At 33.4% G+C, this 21,883-nt stretch overlaps 1 protein-coding gene across 10 annotated transcripts in view; it reads right to left on the bottom strand.

The window, feature by feature from the left end:
• cno (adherens junction formation factor afadin) overlaps positions 1-21,883 on the bottom strand; it is a 267,454-nt gene that overhangs the window by 177,256 nt on the left and 68,315 nt on the right. For 3 of the 10 annotated variants that reach the window (XM_073967801.1, XM_073967812.1, XM_073967823.1), the window contains exon 2: positions 2,451-2,481. The exons of the other annotated variants lie outside the window; for them this stretch is intronic. The gene's annotated coding sequence lies outside the window, so the exon portion shown is untranslated. The remainder of the gene's footprint in view (positions 1-2,450; positions 2,482-21,883) is intronic. 10 annotated transcript variants of the gene reach the window in all.

The following is a 21,883-nucleotide window of genomic DNA, read 5'->3' as shown; positions in this document are numbered from 1 at the left end:
TTGTTTTCTATGTTTGGAACAAAAGATGGTATTTTTGGATTTGGATTACAATGTTTGAACAAAACAAATACATTTTAGGAACCAAAACAGATATTTTTGTTCCAACAAAAGCGAAAAATATTTTTTCTCTGCGTGTAGGACCACGTAATCTATATATATAAAAATGGTGTAAAAAATGTATAGTAATTCATAAAATGAGAACGGCTAGGCCGATTTCTGTAAAATTTTTTGTCAGTTATTCGTATTTTCGAGGAGAAGGTCTTTACGGAAGAAAATTTTGGAAAATCTCTCTGGAAAAGTCGGAAAATTGGAAAAATCGAAAATTGAGTTTTTGTATGAAATTTTATTCCTTAATAGCGAGACGAAGTTCGCCGGGTCCGCTAGTTAAATATACAGTAGGATAATGACTTTCGTATCATATTTTGATGAGCTTTTACCTAAGATTACATAAAGTCTTAATTATAAAGTGATTCGATAAAAAAGCTTTACAAGTTTTTTTTATCCAAATTTTGGTCAAATTTTTGCAGTCAGTGTAAGCAGATATATAACTGAAAACGTGCTTTAGGGGCACACGACATAAGTGTATGTTTCTCACTAATTTGATCTTCATATCATTACATATATATAATTATATATCATATATAACTTTATACCGTATATCATACACTTTAAAAGTGGTTTGTGCGTGACCTTTTTCAATTTTCCATTCGTGCAACAGGAAATAATTTGAATTTTTTCATTTCATAGCATTTTTTACACAAATATATAATTTGAAAGTGGTTTGTGCGGAACCTTTTTTAATAATTAAATCAAATGAATGTTATTTTAGGCATTAATAGGCCAAAATTCAAAAAGTCATAACCCTAATATACATACCTTCGTTAGCCTTAAGGATGAGGGTATGCAAAATAAAAATATTTTTTCACAAAATATCTCACAACGATCTCCCAACTATATGTATTCATGATGTCATCATACATATTGTTAAACGGATGAATGGTATGGTTGATCCAACAATTTGTGTTGCCACTGTGATAATACATATTTATATTTAGGATACACAATATGGCCCACTGTGAACAAAAACTATTGTTGGGGGACAATACATACACGGAGAAAAAAATAGTAAATAAAATATATATTTTTGGGGGCAAACCAATATATGTTTGCACTCAAACATTATTTTGTTTGCTGCATTTTCTCTCCGTGTATGTATAACATACCGAATATGACAATATATTTACACATCATGCACCTTAACACGTTCGCGGACACCCAATTTTTTCAGAAGTTAGTTTTTTGTATTTATTAAATAATTATTAGTCCTATTACAATTTTTTATTTATTATCTTATGGATATTGATAAAATTAATAGTACTACGTACTTTGATCGCAAAAACGTAGGATTGTATAGAAGTAAATGACAAAAAATTGACTTTGCAAATGAATGCTATAGCATTCACGTCCGCGAACGTGTTAAATATTGTCGGCTCAATACATTTTCCCTGGTGTATACGATCAGTTAGACTACTCGTATTCTGCAGACTTAAGGCCAGGGTATATGAGCCGCTCGTCTTTCTTGCTTAATTCATTTCTGGTAAAATACCGAAGACCAAGTTCGACCTAATTGAAATGTGGTTCTGACATTTCTTTATTCCTTTACCAGAAATGAATTAAGTAAGAAAGCCGAGCGGCTTATGTGTGGAGGCCTTTAAAACCATGTTTAGTCCTGGGTCCTGGTTCTAAGAAAATTTGGAATTTTAAATATTTTCTTTATAATTATTTTCATTTCACTTCCTTTATAAAGGTTTTCATTTCACATTTTCATAGAAAAAGAATTGAGCCTCTGGGTTTCTTTTCTAGGTTTTCGTATTTTCCCATGGGCCCACTGTGCCATCACTACCACCCCACGATGGGGTAGTGCCAAAATGAAGTTAGCTTCAGTGAATACAAGTAGTAGCACACATGCTGCGGAGTGGCTGCTGCAGCTATTGTCCCATGCAACACCATTACAATTGCCGGGTTGTATGACAGATGGGCGAAATGAACAGTCAGAATGGCGTCGGTACATAGACGTCGGCACATTAGTGACACAGAAAACAGCAACAGCATGTCATTATTAATTATTTTATTACTCTACAAACAATTGCTTTAGGAGTTGAATGCTGCAGTCAGTGCAATTATTTCAGAGATTTCTTGAACAGGTGTTCCAAATTGACGCTTATGGAAAATAATTAAACACGACGATTTTAATAGTGATCTGATATAATGTGGAAAATTATCTGATGTTTAAGAATAATAATTATTATGATATACATACATATGTGAATGAGTTAAAAAGGACTCAATAAAACTATATGTATATATTTGACCAACAGACAAAATAAAATTAACTGCCGGAACATACTTATATGTAAATATTTCCTAAAAGCCAACAATTGTTTACTTACATACATACAGAGCGTTGATGGACATATGTACCTGCAATGATAAAACAAATAACTTATTTAAAAACAAATCAAATAAAATTAATTATTCCGGATAAACTTTTCATTTACAAATCCCTCATCACCCCAAGTCACAAAACACCACCTCTACTTTCAAATTAAATTAATATATGTATGTATGTACAAGAAATTAGTTTTAAAATGTCTTAACAATTGACAGCTTTAAATTAAACTAAACACTAATTTGTTGGGGTCTGTTCCACTCTACTCTGTGGTTTGTGAATGAATTTATTTTGGTCGAGCGCACTACTTCTGAAATAAGTATGTCAATTGTGTCAATATTGTTGTAGACAATTCGTTGTACAAATATTGTCATGTTTACACCCTAACCGACAAAGAGAAGTACGAACAAACACATCTATCGGAAATCGTTGCTGTTGCTGGTGTTTATCTGTTGTGGTGACTAAAGTACTTAATTAAGTTTGAATTTTGTATCGCATAACAATTTGTTTTAGTTGTTGATCCATGGCATTAAACAGCTGAGAATTTTATACGATTACTAGAGTTTATAAATATTTATTAGCTGTTTTAACAAGAATACCAGCTGAGAAATGGATGTTAAAGATAGGAGAACACATAAAGTTGAACTCTAAATAACAGATTGTCCTAGGAAATATTTATGTGTCAAGGACGTTTGCTAACAAAAAATGTTCCGACAGTGAGCTGTCAACTCACAAGTCTCGTTTTTGTAGTCGGAAACTCAGTCACACTCTGTGACATCGTTACAAATTACTTAGTAATTATTTTTTAGGCTACTACCCAGCAAAATTTGAAGGATGGGGTTCCATGCGATGACGTGATTTCATGGCATCTTTTGCATTGGTTCAAACGAAGTCGTGAAATATCCGATCTATTCATTAGCATTTTCACACATGCAAAGAAAGTCGTGAAAGATCCGATCTTTCCATCAGCATTTGAACCCATTCCATCGATCCCATAGAGGTGAATTTTGTGTTTTTATTTATACACATTTTTCTAAATATATAAGATTAATTATTTACAATAGGTTTGATGTTGTCCGAGACTCGAAATCACAACCAACGTTGTTAAATCTATCGTCGTAATGATAATGTCATTGCAAAGGGTTGGTGGAAATGAGATACCAAAGCATTGGTGAAAATTACATGTAAAAGCATTGGTGTAAATGACTTGCTTTGGATCCAAAAATGAATAGCATCTTTTGAGGTCCACGCTCATATAAAATTCATCGATGAAGATGCTAAAAAGATGACATGCCAGATCACTTGCACCCATGATTGAATGGCATCTTTGGCATCTAACATTTTGCTGGGTAGTAATACATAAGGTAGCACGTTTACATTACTTTGTAAAGTGTTATTCTGTTGGCTTGTTGCTTGTTATAAAAAATCACTTTGATCTCCTATATCTCTTTTTAAAGTACATACAAATAGTCTTCTAAATAAAGACTTTCTGATACAAAAATAAGATACAAAAATACTTGAAAATTTTCTCAGAAATGGACCTAAGATGGGATTTCAAGAGAAGACTTCTGAAGTTATTATACGTATAAGGATTGCTCTTCGTTTATATGATCTTCTGGTCTGCTCTAAAAGGCTTGTATAATGTATATTCCATTTTGACGACGTTTTCTGAACGCAGACAAATATATGTTTGAAATAGGTTTGGATCCTAAAAAATATATGTTTGGAACTGGTTGTAAACAAATATATGTCTGCAACATTTTGTAACATATCTCAATTTTATTTGTTTGGGTACCAACATATTTTTTATGGGTGGGAGAGGATTTTTGTCAAAGAGCGCAACAACAGTAGTGGGATTCTCAAGGGCATTTTTGGTTACCGACAAAAATCGGTCAAATTAAAACGCAAAATTATTAATGAAAAGTTCAAATAAAAGTTGACATCACTGTTGTTATCGGTAGACTTTGCGACTAATTTTTTTGGTCGCTAACTTACCGAATAATATCGTTAATTACCCAAATTATAAGCATTTTAATATTACCGATTTTTGTCGATAACCAAAAAATGCGTTAGAGAATCCCACTACAGGGCTGTCGCTTATTTTATAATAAATAGCTGTGTATGGTGCAATAGAAGACGTAGAAGCGACGACGGGATAATGAAAAAGTTTGTTTTTGCTTTGGTGGTGTGTATGTGGCCAAACGCTTGTGTTTCGTTATTTGTTGCGATTTATTCTTCCACAAGCAGGTACTATTTTCTGTAACTCAATGTTAACCAACTAGCAAGCGAAGAGGAAAATAAAAAAATGGTATGAATTATTTTTGTTATTTTTGCGAGAAAGGCAGAGTTTTTTTCTACAGTTACTTCAAGACAATCGTTGAGTAAAGACGGTACTATTGTTTTGTGGGAAGCCCTTTATGCCACTCTGAGAAGCGGATCTGGTCTTCAGGCGTTCTAGTCTTTTATATAAAATAGCGTCAGGTCTTCTATAAAAATTCATCATCGCCATTCTATTTAATAAAATATTAAGATCCCTTGACTCTCATTTTGCAAGGCTTCTGGTATCTTCGAAAATAAAATTACCCCTGTGGTGCGATTCTCTAACTCATTTTCTGTCTTACCGACAAAAATCGGTAAAATTAAAACGCCAAATTATTGATGAAAAGTTTAAATAACAAGTAAAAAGTATCAGTCGGCTTTGCCAACAGAGATATACCCTCAGCCTATGTGAATTGAAAATTTCATCTACGGTCAGATTGAATGTATTTAGGGTGTTTCAGTATTTTGTGGCCTTTTTTAGACATTTGAACTTGTCGATGAAAATGTGGATTACGATTAAAGTTGAAAAGTGTTACTTAAAAGGAGGTAGTTATGGAAGTGGATCTTATTTTGGATCATATCTTTTCGATAGATATCGCGCTCCCTAGTCACTTCAGCGGGTCATCGTATAACTTTTGGACCAGTATGCCAGGAAGCATGGACTTGTCCATGGAAAACATAATATCGCTGTAAAAAGGACCACAACGAACAGCATTGGTATAAATTTCCAAAGGATCTTCTAGCAGACCTTAAACTGCACTTAGACACAAATGTCGAACTTTTGTGGGGAAGGTACCCTAATACCTCCACTTTAGAATTCAACCTAAACTAGCTGAACCCGGTGCGTTTCGCTTCTCCGCAGCACATTTACTTGTAGGCCAAATTCCGTCACACATTCCAAATTTCATTGAAATCGGACATATATAGCGTTTTTGGTGCATCAAATACTTGAAATCGGACGAAAATATATATGGGAGCTATATCCAAATCTGAACCGATTTCGATTTATTTGACACATTTATTTGTAAGCCAAATTCCGCTCCACATTCCAAATTTGGAGACTGTATCTGTAACCGTTCTATAGATATTTACATACAAAGTTTACATTTTTTGGAGGATCAGAGCGGAATTTCAAAACTTTTTTCTTCGTTAGAAAACCTTCTCTCTTTCTATATTAAATCCTATTGGTTTTACATGATTAGGCCTTTTTTCATAAAAAAATACCTTTTAAATGACATGCTGTCTTTTATAGGACGACTAATCTACCATAAGAAGAGGTTCTGGTCTGTCATGGCAAAATCTTGTGGGCTTTTATGAGGTGATCTTATTGCCCATTTTCTTCAGACTTATTGACAATCTAAAAAAATCCTTTTGGCCTTCTACAAATCGATCCTTATGTCTCCTTGAAAAATAAATTTCTTCTTATTTTCCTTTTCAAATGATTTTATTTCATTTTTTAATTTCTTTTCAAAATCATTTTTAATTATAATCAAATATTTACTAATCTTCGTTTGTTCATTTTTACCATCCATCTCAAGCCATTCATCGGGAGTAAAGCTGCATTTTGCTAAGATTAATTGTGTAAAAAAAGAAACAAAGACTTCAACTATTTTTTGTTGATGTTCATTGACTTGCGTTTGGTGTGTTGAAAATCAATTCATCTTTCACTTGCGATATTGTGCGGATGTTAGTCGGACTTTCCTTTTTGTTCGCCCAAAAAGAAAGAAAGAGTAAAAAATGTGATGTGTTTCATTATTCCATTCGAGATTATGAAATAGATTTGTGATTGCTTTTTTGTGGATGCTTTTTTTTCGCGCTCTCCTAATGAAATTAACTTTCTTTGTGGGTCATCAACATTTTTTTTCCTTTGAAGATTTAATATTACGGAGCTCTTTTATGGTGCTTTGTTGAAAACGAAATTGCTTGTTGAATTTTTTGTTACTTCAAATATTTTTGGTATGTGCTGATATTGTTCGACACATATAGCATAAGGAAATCAAAGGCTGAACATGTTTCAATTTGGAATACTGATAAAGAAAGGAAGGAGGTAAAATTATAAAAATATAAAAAACCAACAACTGGATAAGTGTTTGAAATTAATATTGGCGTTTCAGTGTTGGACTGCAGAATTTTACATCTTTATGTGTTTATTTTAGCTAAAGTCCATATTTTGTTGTATTCAAACATTCGAAAATTATAATTTTGTTCATGGAATTTTAATTATTAAGACACCAATTATTGCTTATTGGAGTGGCGAAATAACTTTCCTTATTAACATAACTTAAGACAACTTTCTTCTTTGTTTTGAACCTATCCCTGCTCTGGACAATAGTTTCTTATACACATTGACATTAAATCTTAAACTCCCCCTTCTTGACAATGTAACAACAATTACTTAGAATATTATATTTCACAAACACAAAGACTTGAGGAAGTAATCAATAATAATCACATTTGAATAATTTTGACAACCACATTTCAATTGTAAATGACCCAGAAAACCACAGAAAAAAGGTGCGCCATTGAAGATTGGCATGGAAATAGTTCCCAGCAAATAAAAATAAACTTTCAATTTTTCTATTAATAATAGCAAATAAACTTATAAATTTATGAAATAATATTTTCACATACAAAACAATTTGTTGTATGTGAAAAAATGTCTATGGAAAAAATGCACAGAAAACACCTGCATTTGAAATAAACCCCACAACTAATGTCAAGAGACGACGACGATGCAGCACTTGAAATGTAAATGAAATTCCTTAGAAAATACAAAGTTATGATGACTAACACACACTATGTACGTACAATCGTACGTATCATGCATGCTTATTACTACTGTTGGCATCTGAGGTATTTGTTGTGTTTTTACTTTAAATAAGGTTAATTTTGTAATAAATAAAATTCAAATTCAATAATAATAATTGCCAACATAAAGTAACGATTTTTAAAAGTGTTTTGTTGTTCAAGTCTTTAAGGTGTTCGGTCGGCGGTGATCAACCATTCATTGATTGGTGGCTAATAAGTCGTCCATTGAACATGAAATGACCATATCCGTTCATAAAAATGTGATGGGGTTTTCTTACTTTTTATACGCAAAACGTGACTTGGTCACTTTCTTTTATGTTATGAAGTGAATGAATGAAATGAAAGAAGATAGTAATCTCTGAGTTATGAAATACTGAGAGCTTTAAGTCGACTTGAACTTTATTGATAAGAAGTACTTAAGGCAAACATTTGCTTGGTGTTAATTGACTAATACCTATTAGTTTCAAATTGACAAGATAATGTTCTTTATTGGTAGTTAAACGAATAACAAATTGTTGATATTTGTCCAGTCTTCTATGTTTTTCTATCCAAGTCATCTCCTGTCTGCCTCTGGTACGGCGTCCTTCAATGGTCATTTTAGGTATTGCCAGCGGAGATTATACTTTCCATGTCGCATGATGTGTCCTAAGTTAGCCGTTTTTCGTTTTTTGGTGACAGATACAAAACTTCTCTCCGTTGGTTCATTTTTGTCAGTACTTCGAGATTTGTGGCGTGTGCAGTCCAAGGTATTTTTAATACTCTTCGATAAATCCACATTTCGAAAGCTACTAGTCTTTTTATGTCAGCAGCTTTAATGGTCCAGACTTCTGCAGCGTATAATAAGACTGACTATACATAACATTTAATAAATCGTACTTTTGTCTCAATGTTTATATCATGGTTGGTCAAAACTTTTTTATATTTGAAGAATGCATCTCTTGCCAGTTCTATACGACATCTTATTTCCTTTGAGGGATCCCATTGGTCATTAATTATAACCCCGAGGTATTTAAAACTCTGACTCTTTCGACGTGTGCGTTGTTTATTTTTAACATTGTTTAATTGTGCTGCTTTTTCTTACTAACAATCATCAGTTCGGATATACTATCGGCTAATACTGTGATGTCATCTGCATATCGGATGTTGTTAATATAAGCGCTGTTTAGTTTTATTCCTTCTTTTATATTTTTGACGGATTCTTGGAAAATTCTCTCTGAGTATATGTTAAACAGCAACGGAGATAATATAGAGCTCCGTCTGAACCCTCTTGATATCGGTATATCGTCGGTAAGATTGCCGTTGACATCAATCTGTGCAGTTTGATGCCAGTACAGACTTCTAATGCACCTGAGTTCTTTGTCATCTATCCCAATTGTCGAAAGTATTTCCATTAATTTGTCATGGTTCACTGTGTCAAATGCTTTCTCATAGTCGATGAAGCATAAAAAATGTCCTTGTTAGCCTCTTGACATTTTCGAATAAGGACCTGAACACAGTATAATGCTTCCCTCGTCCCCATGCCTTCTTTGAAGCCGAATTGATTTACACTCATAGCTTTTTTATAAATTTTAAGGAATATTTTAAGAGCGTGGCTCATTAAGCTGATAAGTCGGTGGTCATAACAGTGTTTAGCATGACTTTTCTTAGGAATTGCTTTAAAACTTGATTTTAGCCAGTCTTGAGGGTGGTGTACTGTATTATATACATGATTCATTAACCTTGTTAGCAGGTCAATATTATTTTCATCTATGAGTTTTAGCATGTCTGAAGGAATTTCATTCGGTCCTGATGCTGTCCTAGTTTTTAGAGATGTGATCGCAGATTCTACCTCGCGCTTAGTAATGGGTATTAAAACTTGATCTGTTGACGTCTGTACATAGGCTTTGAATGTAGTTCTTCCAAATTGCTTGTTTCTCCGCATTCTCAAAAGCAGGTTCATTGTTACTGTTATACAGAACTGGCGACATAGTTCTATGATATACATATACCAGCTGCTTCTTTAAATTTCTTGTGTAAATTAAAATCATTGTGTAAGTTTTGTAATTTTTCGATCTCCTGGCATTGGCTATTAATATGTCTGATTTTCTAATTATAAAATGTATTGAAGATTTAGTTTACTAAAAATCACCATTTTAAGAAAGCACAAAACACTGATTTATTTACTCACTTTACCGTCTTCACTCAACGATTGTCTTGAAGAAACGGAAGAAAAGATGCACTCTGCCTTTCTCGCAAAAAGAACAAAAATAATTTATACCATTTTTTCTTTTTCTCTTGCTTGCTAGATTGGTTAACTGTGAGTTACAGAAAAAATGCCTGCTTGTGGAAGAATAAATCACAACAACAACAAAGAACGAAACACAAGCGTTTGGCAGCATACCGCATACACACCACCAAAGCAAAAACAAACTTTTTCACTCTCCCGTCGTCGCTTCTGCGCCTTCTATTGCATCATACACACAGCTTTTTATTACAAAATGAGCGAGAGCCCTGTTGTTACGCTCTTTGACAAAAATCCTCTCTCAACCCATAACAAATATGTTCTAATATAAAAAATATGTTGGCACACAAACAAATAAAATTGAGATATGCTACAAATTGTTGCAAAAATATATTTGCTTGCACCCAAACATAATATATTTGGATCCAAACATATATTTGTTTGCAACCAGTAGTGAACAGCACTAGATTCTAACACCTCACCATACACAAACCGCATGGATGTCCCCAGATGAGGAAAATTAAAAACCAAATCGATCATGTTGTGATAGACGGAAGCCATCACTCTTTCAGTGTGTTAGATGTCCGATCGATTCGAGTAGCGAACATCCCGATAATGTGGAAATTCCGTAGCAAAGAATACCCCACTTTCTTCAAACTGCTGAAAAATCTATTGTAAATAGGTACGAACACCACCTAAAAATCTATGGTGCGACCAGGAGTGTTGTAAGGCTAATGAAGAGAAGAACGCGGTATACAGAGCAACCCTGCAGTCAGTAGACACGATGACCCAAAGAAAAATATCGGGAGACGCAAAGAAGAATAGAGAGGAGAATCATCTTTTCAGAAGAAGAAGAAGAAGAAGAAAGAGCAGCAAAAATAACAGCTTAAGGCAAGATGTTCAGGAGTCAGAATAAAGTCCGAAAATTTTACTACCAGTCACATTATCCTGCAAAGATTATGAGGGGTACCTGGTAACAGATCTGCATTTAGTGGTGAGAATCAGGAAGCAGCTTTTCATGAAGCCTTTGATAACGAATATGAGCGGCGATGAATATACCCCAGAACCAATCCAAAACGACAGCATTGAGTGTTTACCACCTAGCCAAAGTGAGGTCAATGCAGCAATTAAACGGCTGAAGAACCACAAGGCAGCACGAGCTGATGCCGAATTGTTCATGACCTGTGGCATATTATTGATAAAGAGTATGCATCAATCGATTAGCAAAATTTGCCTGGAGGAATGCGTACCCAACGATTGGAACCTAAGTCTGTTATGTCCTGTGCACAAGAAAGGAGTCAAGACGGTTTGCACCAACTACAGAGGTAAAATTCTCCTACCCATCGCGTGTAGTGCTGTCGGGCGTATTGTGTGAACGGCTTAAACCTTTGGTCAATGGAATAATCGGGTTATACCAATGCGGTTTTAGGCCTGGGAAATCTACAGTAGACCAAATCTTCACCCTATGCCAAATCCTAGAGAAGACCCATGAAAAAAGATCGATACATACCATCTATTCGTCGTATATTAGCCGCCTTCGACAGTCTAATAAGTTTAAAGGTGTTCCAATAGTTAAATAGGAAAAACAGTTAAAATAGGAAAAACCACTCCGAGACTTACAATACCAAATCGAGTTTCAGACAAGGTGACAACTTATATCTGACCTATTTAACATCTTCCTGGAATAGGTCCTACGAAAAAATGAAAAAGAGTTTGCTAAAATTGGTCTGGCAGTAAAAGGCGATAAGAACAAGTTTATGGTATCAACACGGAAGACATCCAGCAGACTCGAAATAAAGAAAGAAAAAACTATTTAAAAGCAAAACCACCTCTCCTCAAACAAAAATGACACTACCAGATACTGACACAACCCGTACTTACGTATGGATCCGAAGCATGGTTACTTGCGAAAGCAGATGGGGCAGAACTTGGTGTGTTTGAGAGAAAAATGCTTCGAAATATTTTTGGACAAATATGCGTAAAGGTGAATACCGGTGACGCATGAACCTCGAGCACTATCAGCCTACCGACATGGATATAGGATGGATAAATATGCCCCTGCCAGAGAGGCATACGAGGGGCTCCAAGGGAAGGCGGCTAAACTTCCGATGGAAAAACCAAGTCGATGGACATATGACAAAAATGGCATCCAAAACTGGAGAAGTAAAGCAAAAAACCGTTTGGAAATATATTCAATGTTCCGAAAGAACCAAGAAGGACTTCTGTAGAAGACCAAAACGCCTTCTTTGAAGGCAACGACGCCTTCATAAAGTAGATTCAAGGTATTCATACATGGTAGAACAAGAAAAGGTAGCAGCAATACCCAGCTGACTGAACTGGGTTGTAGTGTTAGTGTCAAATTCCATTCGACATTTTATGTATTTATTTCTATGTTCGATGTATATTAGGGATATATATTTTTGAAGAACAAATTTATTCATCAGAAAAAAACTATTTCCCATAAAGACGGCTTCATATCATTGACATGTAACCTCCTCCAGGTCCGAACGACATGCCGCACACTAAAACACCGCTTATAGAGGCGGTACAATATTTGTTAATATGTGTGGTATTTTCTTAAACTTGAAAAGAATGAAGCCCTAATAAACATGTGCTTTTTTGTTTTCAAAAGCAAATGATTGAAACATCTTCTCTTTTTTCAATGAATTACCAGCGACCCGAAACATTTTTGCAAGTATTCTACTTTCTGCGAGAAATTATGCATTTAGTGGAATGATATGGAAACATTCAAATTGAAAATCTAACGAGTTTTTATTCATGTTTTCCAAAATATTCAATCAAATGTGAAAAATTATTAGTTTTTTAAATTCCAATAATTTATAGACATTTCCTTGTTTTGTTTACATTTACGTTGACACTAAGGTTTACAAACAAAAACAAATTCCTTTGTGGTTGTTGTTCGAGTTGTATTTGTTGTAGTATTAACTTTACCTTGTATTTGTTCTACCATGGTATTCATACAAAATGCAGAAGGTCTTCTTATAGAAGACCACAACATCTTCTAGCAGCAGACGTCAATGTCATTTCATAGAAGACCGCAACGTGAATCCCACAACGTTGAATCCCACAACGTTGTCTCATAGAAGACTTCAAGGTCTTCTTATATACGGCCATATGGTCTTCTCATAGAAGACCTAAAGGTCTTCTTATAGAAGACAAGAAGGCATTCTTAAAAAAGACCACAGCGTTTTCACATAGAAGACCAGAAGATATTCTGATAGCCAACTAGAAGGTATTCTATTAGAAGTCCAGAACCAGAAAGTCTTTTTATAAAAGAGCAGACGATATTCTTATAAAAGACCACAACAAGCTGTTCTCATAGAAGACCAGAAGGTATTCTCATAGAGGACCCGAAGGTCTTCTCATAGAAGGCCAGAAGATCTTCTCATGGAAGACCAGAGGTCTCCTTTTCTCATAACCCTGCGTGTACAAATGCCAGTATTGGCAAGACAACGTCTTCTTATAGAGAACTACAATATAAAGAATTTCATCTTAAAGAATAGTTATAACCTTCAACAGTAAAATTGTTGGTCTTCTGTGGTAAAACGAAAAATAATAAATATAGTTCAAGAATGTATTGGGGCGTGGCTAACACTCCTCACATTCACAAGAAAGTTAGAATTCGTTATCCGTATTTTGGCCACCAGTCTTGCAATTTAATGTAATTAATTATTTATTTTTAAATATGTATTATCCTTAAGCTATGTTACGATTCCTTCCTTACTTATCCCTTATCTCACTGGCCACTGAATTTCTCTTTCTCTTTTTAATGTTTTAATTTATTGCATCCATTTATTTTTATGATCTGAAACTATGGACGACAGTTTATCCTAAACGAGTCGTGATTTGTATAGCATTTTATGGAAATCATGCCAATTAAATCCGCGCCCAAATGTAAAGATACAAAATGTCCGTTTTTTGCATTTGGCAATCGAAAACTGTCATTAAAATTATTTCAAATCAATTGTAGAAAACTAGCAACAACAACAGCTCATTGACCAACCATAAAAATCTTGGTTAATGCCTGATTAAGCTTCACATTTACGTTTTTTTTATGTCTCAGTTTTACCATTCATTTCAAATCTAATTAATAGGCTTGGAACCAAAAATGAGCAACAATAAGCAGGAGACTCAATACATTGAAAAAAAAAAAACGGCTGAGACGAATAGACAGACAGACCACGGTCAAATTCATATGTTAATGTGAAAGTTGTTTTAGTTAGCTTGTCGTTTTGTTGTACAATTGAACAGCCCAGACGGGCGGGCATCATTACCACGTTATGAGATTTTATTAGGATTTCATGATCAACAACCATGGCAAATTGACCAATCGCCAGTAGTAGTCTCTGTCTGTCAGGCCCACAACAAAAGACGTTCAACTAGAAATCTTTGACAAAAAAATGTTATGCGTTTTATAGAAAAAAAACAACGACAACGTATAGCAAAAAATCATTTACAACAAACTAAAAAAAGCTAAGTGAAAAACACTGTTAGTTTTTCTTATTGACGTTGACGCTAATGATGACGGTCATGACGTTGATGAGAATCGTGTTGCTGGTGGTACTGGTACGACGACACAAGAGAAAAAATCCCAAAAAAACTAGGAGTAAATGTTTTCCACAACGAAAAAAAACTTACACGTTTTTTATGTTAAAATTTTTTTTCTTTGAGGGGAATTTGGGGATATGGAGATTTGAGGAATTGTAAATAAAAAACCGTGGTTAGCATATAAAGTGTGCAATGTCATTATCATAAACATTACAAAATAATGACTTCTTATCCTAAACCCAGCAAAAATTTTGGAGCCAAATGAGATGAATAACCTATTACAAAATAAGTAAACAAGCTATCTTTTACATGAATCTGACTACAAAACCAAGAGTTAGACGTAGAGGGGGCATGTACCGTCAGTAGTGCGTTGTTGTGCCTTCTAGCAAAACAACGTGTTTCTGCCGAAATGAATGAAGATTTGGTCTATTGTAGATTTCCTAGGTCTAAAACCGCATGGTATGACCCGATTATTTCATTGACCATAGGTTTTAGCTGTTCACACAAAACATGCATCAGCATCTTATCAGACCTCCGATTTGCTTGATTTATTCTCCAGTCGGAGTACTCGAAAAGTAAAGATCCTATTTGCCGATTGTACTCGCGAATAAAAAGTACCTTCGAGCAGGGATGTCAAGTTGGGTGATTTTTGGAGTACAAAAACTACTATTTAAGCAGGGTTGTCAACTGTTCCGAGGTAAAAATCGCTACAGAACTAAGTAAGAGTTAGAGTTTTACAAGAAGTTTATTCTTCACTGTTTTGTTTTGTGTGGGAGCGCTCGCAAGTTCTTAATTTTTGGGGAAAGTAAGAGGAGGGATGTGGAAGGAGGTGGGGGATTGGATGGGGGTGTGAAATGTGTGACTTTTTATGCGCTGGGTAGGAGACCGTCTTGTTTCTCCTACCTTGTGCACGGGACATGGCAGACTTAGGTTGCAATCGTTAGGTTTGCATTCCTCCAGGCAAATTTTGCTAATCAATTGATGCATACTCTTTATTTGTAATTTGCCACAGGTCATGAACAGTTCGGCATCAGCTCGTGCTGCCTTGTAGTTCCTCAGCCGTTTAATTGCTGCCTTGACCTCACTTTGGCTAGGTGGTAAACACTCAATGCCGTCGTTTTGCATTGGTTCTGGGGTATATTCATCGTCGCCCATATTTAATATCAACAACTTCATGAAATGCTCCTTACAAAACCTCACCACGATATCAGTATCGGTTACCAGGTTCCCCTCATAATCTTTGCAGGATAAGGTGACTGCACCATACCCTTCATTCTGCTAGTAAAATTTTCGGACTTTATTCTGACTCCTGAACATCTTGCCTTACGCTCTAATTTTTGCTGCTCTTTCTTCTTGTTTTTCAGAAAAGATGATTCTCCTCTCTATTGTTCTCCCGAAATTTTTCTTTGTGTAATCGTGTCTACTGACTGCAGGGTTGCTCTGTGTACCGCGTTCTTCTCTTCATTAGCCTTACCAGACCATAGATTTTTAGGCGGTGGTTTTTGGTACCTATGTACAATATATTTTGCAGCAGTTTAAAGAAAGTGGGCTATTCTTTTCTACTGTACTTCCACATTATCGGGATAAGGAGTGCCGTTTTCCAGGTATCTGTTGTGTTTGCACATTCTCGAAATCCAGTTTCTGTCCAGTGCTTCTCGACATCTAGCTTCCGTCCTGTATCAGATCGCACTTTTGCCACAACTTTAAGACCAGTGTGTATCTTGGCTGCTACAAGGAAATGGTCCGAAACGATGTTATCTCCTCGAATCGATCGGACATCTAACACACCGAATGAGTGGTGGCTTCCGTCTATAACAACATGATCGATTTGGTTTTTGATTTTCCCCATCTGGGGACATCCACGCAATTTGTGTATGTTGAGGTGTTAGAATCTGGTGCTGTTCACTACTGGTTGCAAACAAATATATGTTCAGATCCAAACATATTATGTTTGGGTCTAAGCAAATATATGTTTGTAACAATTTGTAACGTATCTCAATTTTATTTGTTTATTACCAACACATTTTTTATGTTAGAACATATTTTTTATGTGTTGAGAGAGGATTTTTGTCATTGAGCGTAACAACAGTGCGTTTGCTCATTTTATAAAAAAGAGCTGTGTGTATGGATGCAATAGAAGGCAGAAGCGACGACGGGAGGTTGAAAAAGCTTGTTTTTGCTTTGGTGGTGTGTATGCGGTATGCTGCCAAACGCTTGTGTTTCGTTCGTTGTTGTTGTTGCGATTTATTCTTCCACAAGCAGGCATTTCGATTTTGCATAAATCCAACACCTCGCTCATGTTCGCTCGTTTAATCCTTTGGAATATTCGCAACTGACCGATTCCAACCCACTTCATGTATTGCGGTAATATCTGCTTTGTAGTTACCAAGTTCATCTGCCAGCCAGTGCGCCAACTGTACCTACTCTTCAAAAAGTCGGGAGGGTTTTGTTTTTTCATAGTACTCGTAGGTTGCTTTTTATAGAAGGGGTTACTAACCTGACGGCCAAGACATATGAATCATGTTACTTCACTACCACAAACGCGTATTAAAGGCGGTTGCCCAGGTGACACCACAGGGAGGTCAGTGTCCACATGAGATGAAAGAGTGACCAATATTAATCCTGGGCTTTGCCATGATAAAGCCAATTAGGACCGTTGCTTCCTAGCAAAAAATAATGGGTTTTTATAGTACTTACTGGCAGTCGTAACTACTTACAAAACCCCATACTAATCCATTATTTTAACAAGGACATATCTCACTGAATATCTAGTTATTCTATAACCACTAGAAAAACTGGTTATTCTATGACCGCTATAATAATAATTGTTCCACAAACATCCCATACGGGACAAGGGAGACTTCTCTCATATCAATGAGTGCACCCCGATTCATATTAGCTTTGTTCCTTTACTTTTTTAATGGTAAAAGGAAAAACTGTCAAAATTGCTATCTCATGAACAGTTTTACAAGAAAAGTAAAGGAACGAAAAAATGGTAGATCTGATAGCAATGGCAAAAAGAAACATAAAAATCAAATTTCCATTTTTTATTTCACAGTTTTTAATTTTGTTTCGTCAGCGTTCGCCTTTTTCCCCTGTTTTTGTCTTCATTGTCAAATAATCGTCAAACAAATGTCGAAAAATCAGTTCTACCATTTGTTACCTGAAGAAATTTGTCTGGTAGCCTGTTGTAGAAGAGAAAGGCATTGTCGCCCTCTCTCCTCTCTCACTCTCTTAAAAATGGCTTCCAGTTTAACCACTTTTTGGGGTTAAGGAACGCTTTACAAGTTAAAAATGGTAACAAATGGTAAAAATGGTAACCTCAGGATAGTAAAGGAAGTTGGAGTAAAGGAACACAAATATTAGCTCAATGATATGGGACCTACTATTTATTGTCGAGACCGAAAAGCGTATCTTAAGACACCACGTGTAGAGAAGTTTTTCATGGTTGAAATACTCAGGAAATGTCGCCAACATTACTGAGGGGGTTTTGCCACCGTTGAAATTTTTGATGTTGCCTGGCGGTGGAATCGGTGTTATTGTTATTTAATTTTGCTCTCTGCTGGATTTGATCCCGCGAACTTCTGATTTGTAGCCTAACACATTGTACACTGTGCCACGCGTACGAATATTAAAAGTTGTTTAAACGCATACATGTGCACCACCAACTGTTTTTTATTTTGTTAGCAAAAAACTCGCGTGTCGACCGTGAGCGTTGAACACACAACCCTCGGATTTGTAGTCGGACACACACGAGTTACGTATCCGTACCCCACCGACCCCTACGCCACTGCAAACATAAACCACATTATGATGAAATACGAAATATCAAATATCAATAATGCAAGCAAACACAGCGAAAACTAGCGACAGCAACTGAATGTGCTTCCACTGGTTTTCGACTGCAAAACAAAATGCAAAATATGCTGAGTGGACATTTTCCACTCAGCAACTTCAAGTTCAATGTTATAAAATTAATTTAGTCTTAAGATAGAATTTGCTCAATAAAGAACTAAACTAAAGTTTATTCTTTTATTTAAACGAATAACTAGATTCTTAAGAATCCATAGTTACATCATATAACTGGCGCAGTCAAGGCGGTTTAATTCAAAAGAATTAAGCTTCAACGAACTTACACATAAACTTACAAATAAATAAGCCGTTTTTAGTTTTGAGAAAAAGAAGATAAATACATACAACAATTTAGAATGTTAACTCTTCAAAAAGTAAATATTGCAAATAAAATGGAACAATTGAAAACTATAATTAAAATGCAAGAAGAAAAGAAACAACAAATTCAACAACGAAAAGTTAATGAACCCTCTGAACTGCAAGAACATTATGAATTAGTGAATTTATGTCCAAAAAGTATGTTAGATATAAAAAAAATAATACGACAAGACGCTACAAAAAATCTCAAAAGAAGCATACAAAACCAGAAGGCATATGGCATTATATGGAACTTCTCGCTAGACGGACAAATAAAAAACAGGAAAAGATGCAAAATTTTGAAAACAATTTCCAGAACAAAGTGTTACTATGGATGTGGCAAATAATGTTCTTAAATGATATAGCTAACATAAAGTCTTAACGGTTTTTATTTTTAACAAAAATAAACTATAAATACCAAAAAAATTACATTAAAACTAATTAAAAAAACAATAAAAAGAAAAAGACTATATTGATAAAGAAAAATAAGCTCAAACAACTGATAAAAAATAATATGAAAAAATTATTATTAACAACAAAAATGTGCAAAAAACAGGGAAAATATCTTAGAAGAAACAAGTGCCAAGAAGAGAGAAATATACACTAAAAAAATTACAACATTATAAAAAAAAATGTAAAAAAAAAACTAAACCAACTTTTAAATGTATAAAATACAGAAGAAAAAATACAAAATTTTAAAAATTCCAACTACAACAAGAAATGGAACAGAAGCAACATCAAATGGAGCAAACATGCAACGAGAACAGAAATAACATCAAGGAACATGAATTCCCTTTATAAGCCTAAACCTGGATTTGGAAAGAGTTCAAACAAAGAGGAAGATATATATCCAAGTATATACTAAGAATTAATATTAATTCAAATGTTATTAATAAAAAGAGAAAAAATACTATTATTATTAATCAATATTCGATAAATATGAAGAAAAATGGACAAAAAAAAACTTATCAAAAGTATAAATTAATCAAACTAATTGTAAATTTATTGGTTTACAGTACTATATATAAGTGTGTACTAACAGTCATATGTATTTACTAACTATGTAATATTTAATGATTACAATACAACTAATTTTTTATGTGGAATTTAATTTTTCTATTAACCGTTATCACCATCTTAAGTATGGGTAACTTTCTATGGCTATATTAGTATATAATTCAAATAAAACCACAACAATTGAAAAAAAAAACAAACAAAAACAATAATGAAGAAAGTGAATGAATAAATGTTCACTTCCTATTGAAAAAAAGGCTAACAAAATACATAATTTTTATTCCTAAAGGTTCAATGTCAAATAGAGAAATATTCAAAATATTCAATTAAACTTGTCTAATTCTATTAAAAGTTGGGTGTATTCCTCCGAAGAGTGAAACCCCTTTGACTTTTATTAAAGAAATAATGGAACCACAAATTTGAAACAAAGAAAAAATCTTATACAAAATGTGGAAATAGTTTTGATGAATTAACAAAGTGAATTTTGTATGAAAACCAGCAATAAAATCACAAACAAACATGTTTAATTTATGGATAGTATTAGTAAATTAAAAATTTAATATGAATACATATATTGAATAAATATACAATTTTTACCAGAAATGAAAGTAAATAAAATATATTTTTTTATAATAACTAATAAAGTTTGAATGCCAAATTATAAAATTTAAAACAAGAAACGGAACTAATATCATGACCTAAAACAGCACACTTTAATTCTTCTAATGAAATATGAAATTAGAACAAATAAAGTGTTGCGTAGTTGCAAAGGTTATGCTTGCCAATGACACCTCTGAAGAGTATCAAATTCTTAATATGTTTTATATTAGGCAAAGATCAGAATATTTCCGTAATTTGGCAAATATCTTTAATCAAACAATATAAAATATAAGTTATTATAAAGGTTATATAATAAAAAATATATATATAACAATAAAAATAATAACAATAAAAACTAGTAATAAGAATAATAATAATATATACTAATAACAATACAAAAAAAAATTATAATAATATATAATAATAACAATAAAAAATAAAAATAGTAATAAAAATAAAAATAATAAAAATAACAATACAAATAATAATAAAAATATATAACAATAAAAAATAACAATAATATATAATAATAACAATAAAAAATAGTAATAAACAATAACAATACAAATAATAAAAATATTTACTCATAACAATAATAAACAACAATTAATAATAAAAATAATAATAATAAAAAACAAATAAACTAAAATAAGAAGTATAATAATAAAATATCATAAAATTTATATATTCCAAACCAGTGTACCATTGTTTGAAGAAAAATTCTCCTCTCTTGGGTCTGAAGATTCAAGAGGATTAATTGTCATTTTTTGTTTTTTTAAGTACTTGTTTGGGACAAATTTCAAGCCTAAAGGTAGGAATGCCAAACAAGGAAAATATCAGTGTACTTTTAGCTGAATTATCCCCAGCCGAAAACAATTAAATGGTTTTTGAGGTTCTACTGATAATCAAAATTTTCTGGGTTGATCCTCTTAAGAGTGACACCCAATTGGCTTCAATTATAGAATGCCAAATGACAATGAGAAGGAATAATCAAACATTGGGAATTGTGATTGGAGCTAAAAAATGTTTAATAAAAAATACATATAATGAAAAAATTATTAATACAATAATAAAATCGTAACACTGCTTAATAGAATTGTGTAAAATGATATAAATATAGGAAAAAACTTAAGAATAAAAATGGTAACTAAAAGCCAACTTAAAAATTCAAAAAAGTAATGATGCCATAAATAAAAATATAATGTTTCTATTTAGTAGACAAAAGAATTATGCAAAAATTGTGAAAAGTCTCTAAAGAAAAAATATAAAAGTCACAAGAAAAAAAAAAATCTTGAATTGGCTTGAAACAATGTTAAATGAAAATTTTGTTATCTATTTATATACCTACATATACAAAACGGTAACGATATCAAACAAACAATAAATAAAGAGTCACAAGAAATTATGGAACTTGAATTGACCAAAAATTAATAAAAATAGGATCATGTATAAATGAAATGAGTAAAATACTCTATTTTATAAAATAGATAAATTCAATATAGACTTTTATAAGTTAAGCCTGATAAAAATGGGTGTACTACTATATAACAATAACTGTTCAATATTTTCAATAAAAATACCCATAAACTATACAAAACACATTGTCAAAATAATTGTACCTATACCTAACCATAACTTTTACGAAATAGAAGATAAACAAGAAATGTTTGTAAATATTAATAATATATCCTATA

This window comes from Musca autumnalis, unplaced genomic scaffold (assembly GCF_047663935.1).
Source record: "Musca autumnalis isolate F117 unplaced genomic scaffold, ASM4766393v1 scaffold_1, whole genome shotgun sequence".
NCBI classification, from domain to species: Eukaryota; Metazoa; Arthropoda; class Insecta; order Diptera; family Muscidae; genus Musca; species Musca autumnalis.
This window is presented reverse-complemented; position numbering and strand designations above follow the sequence as displayed.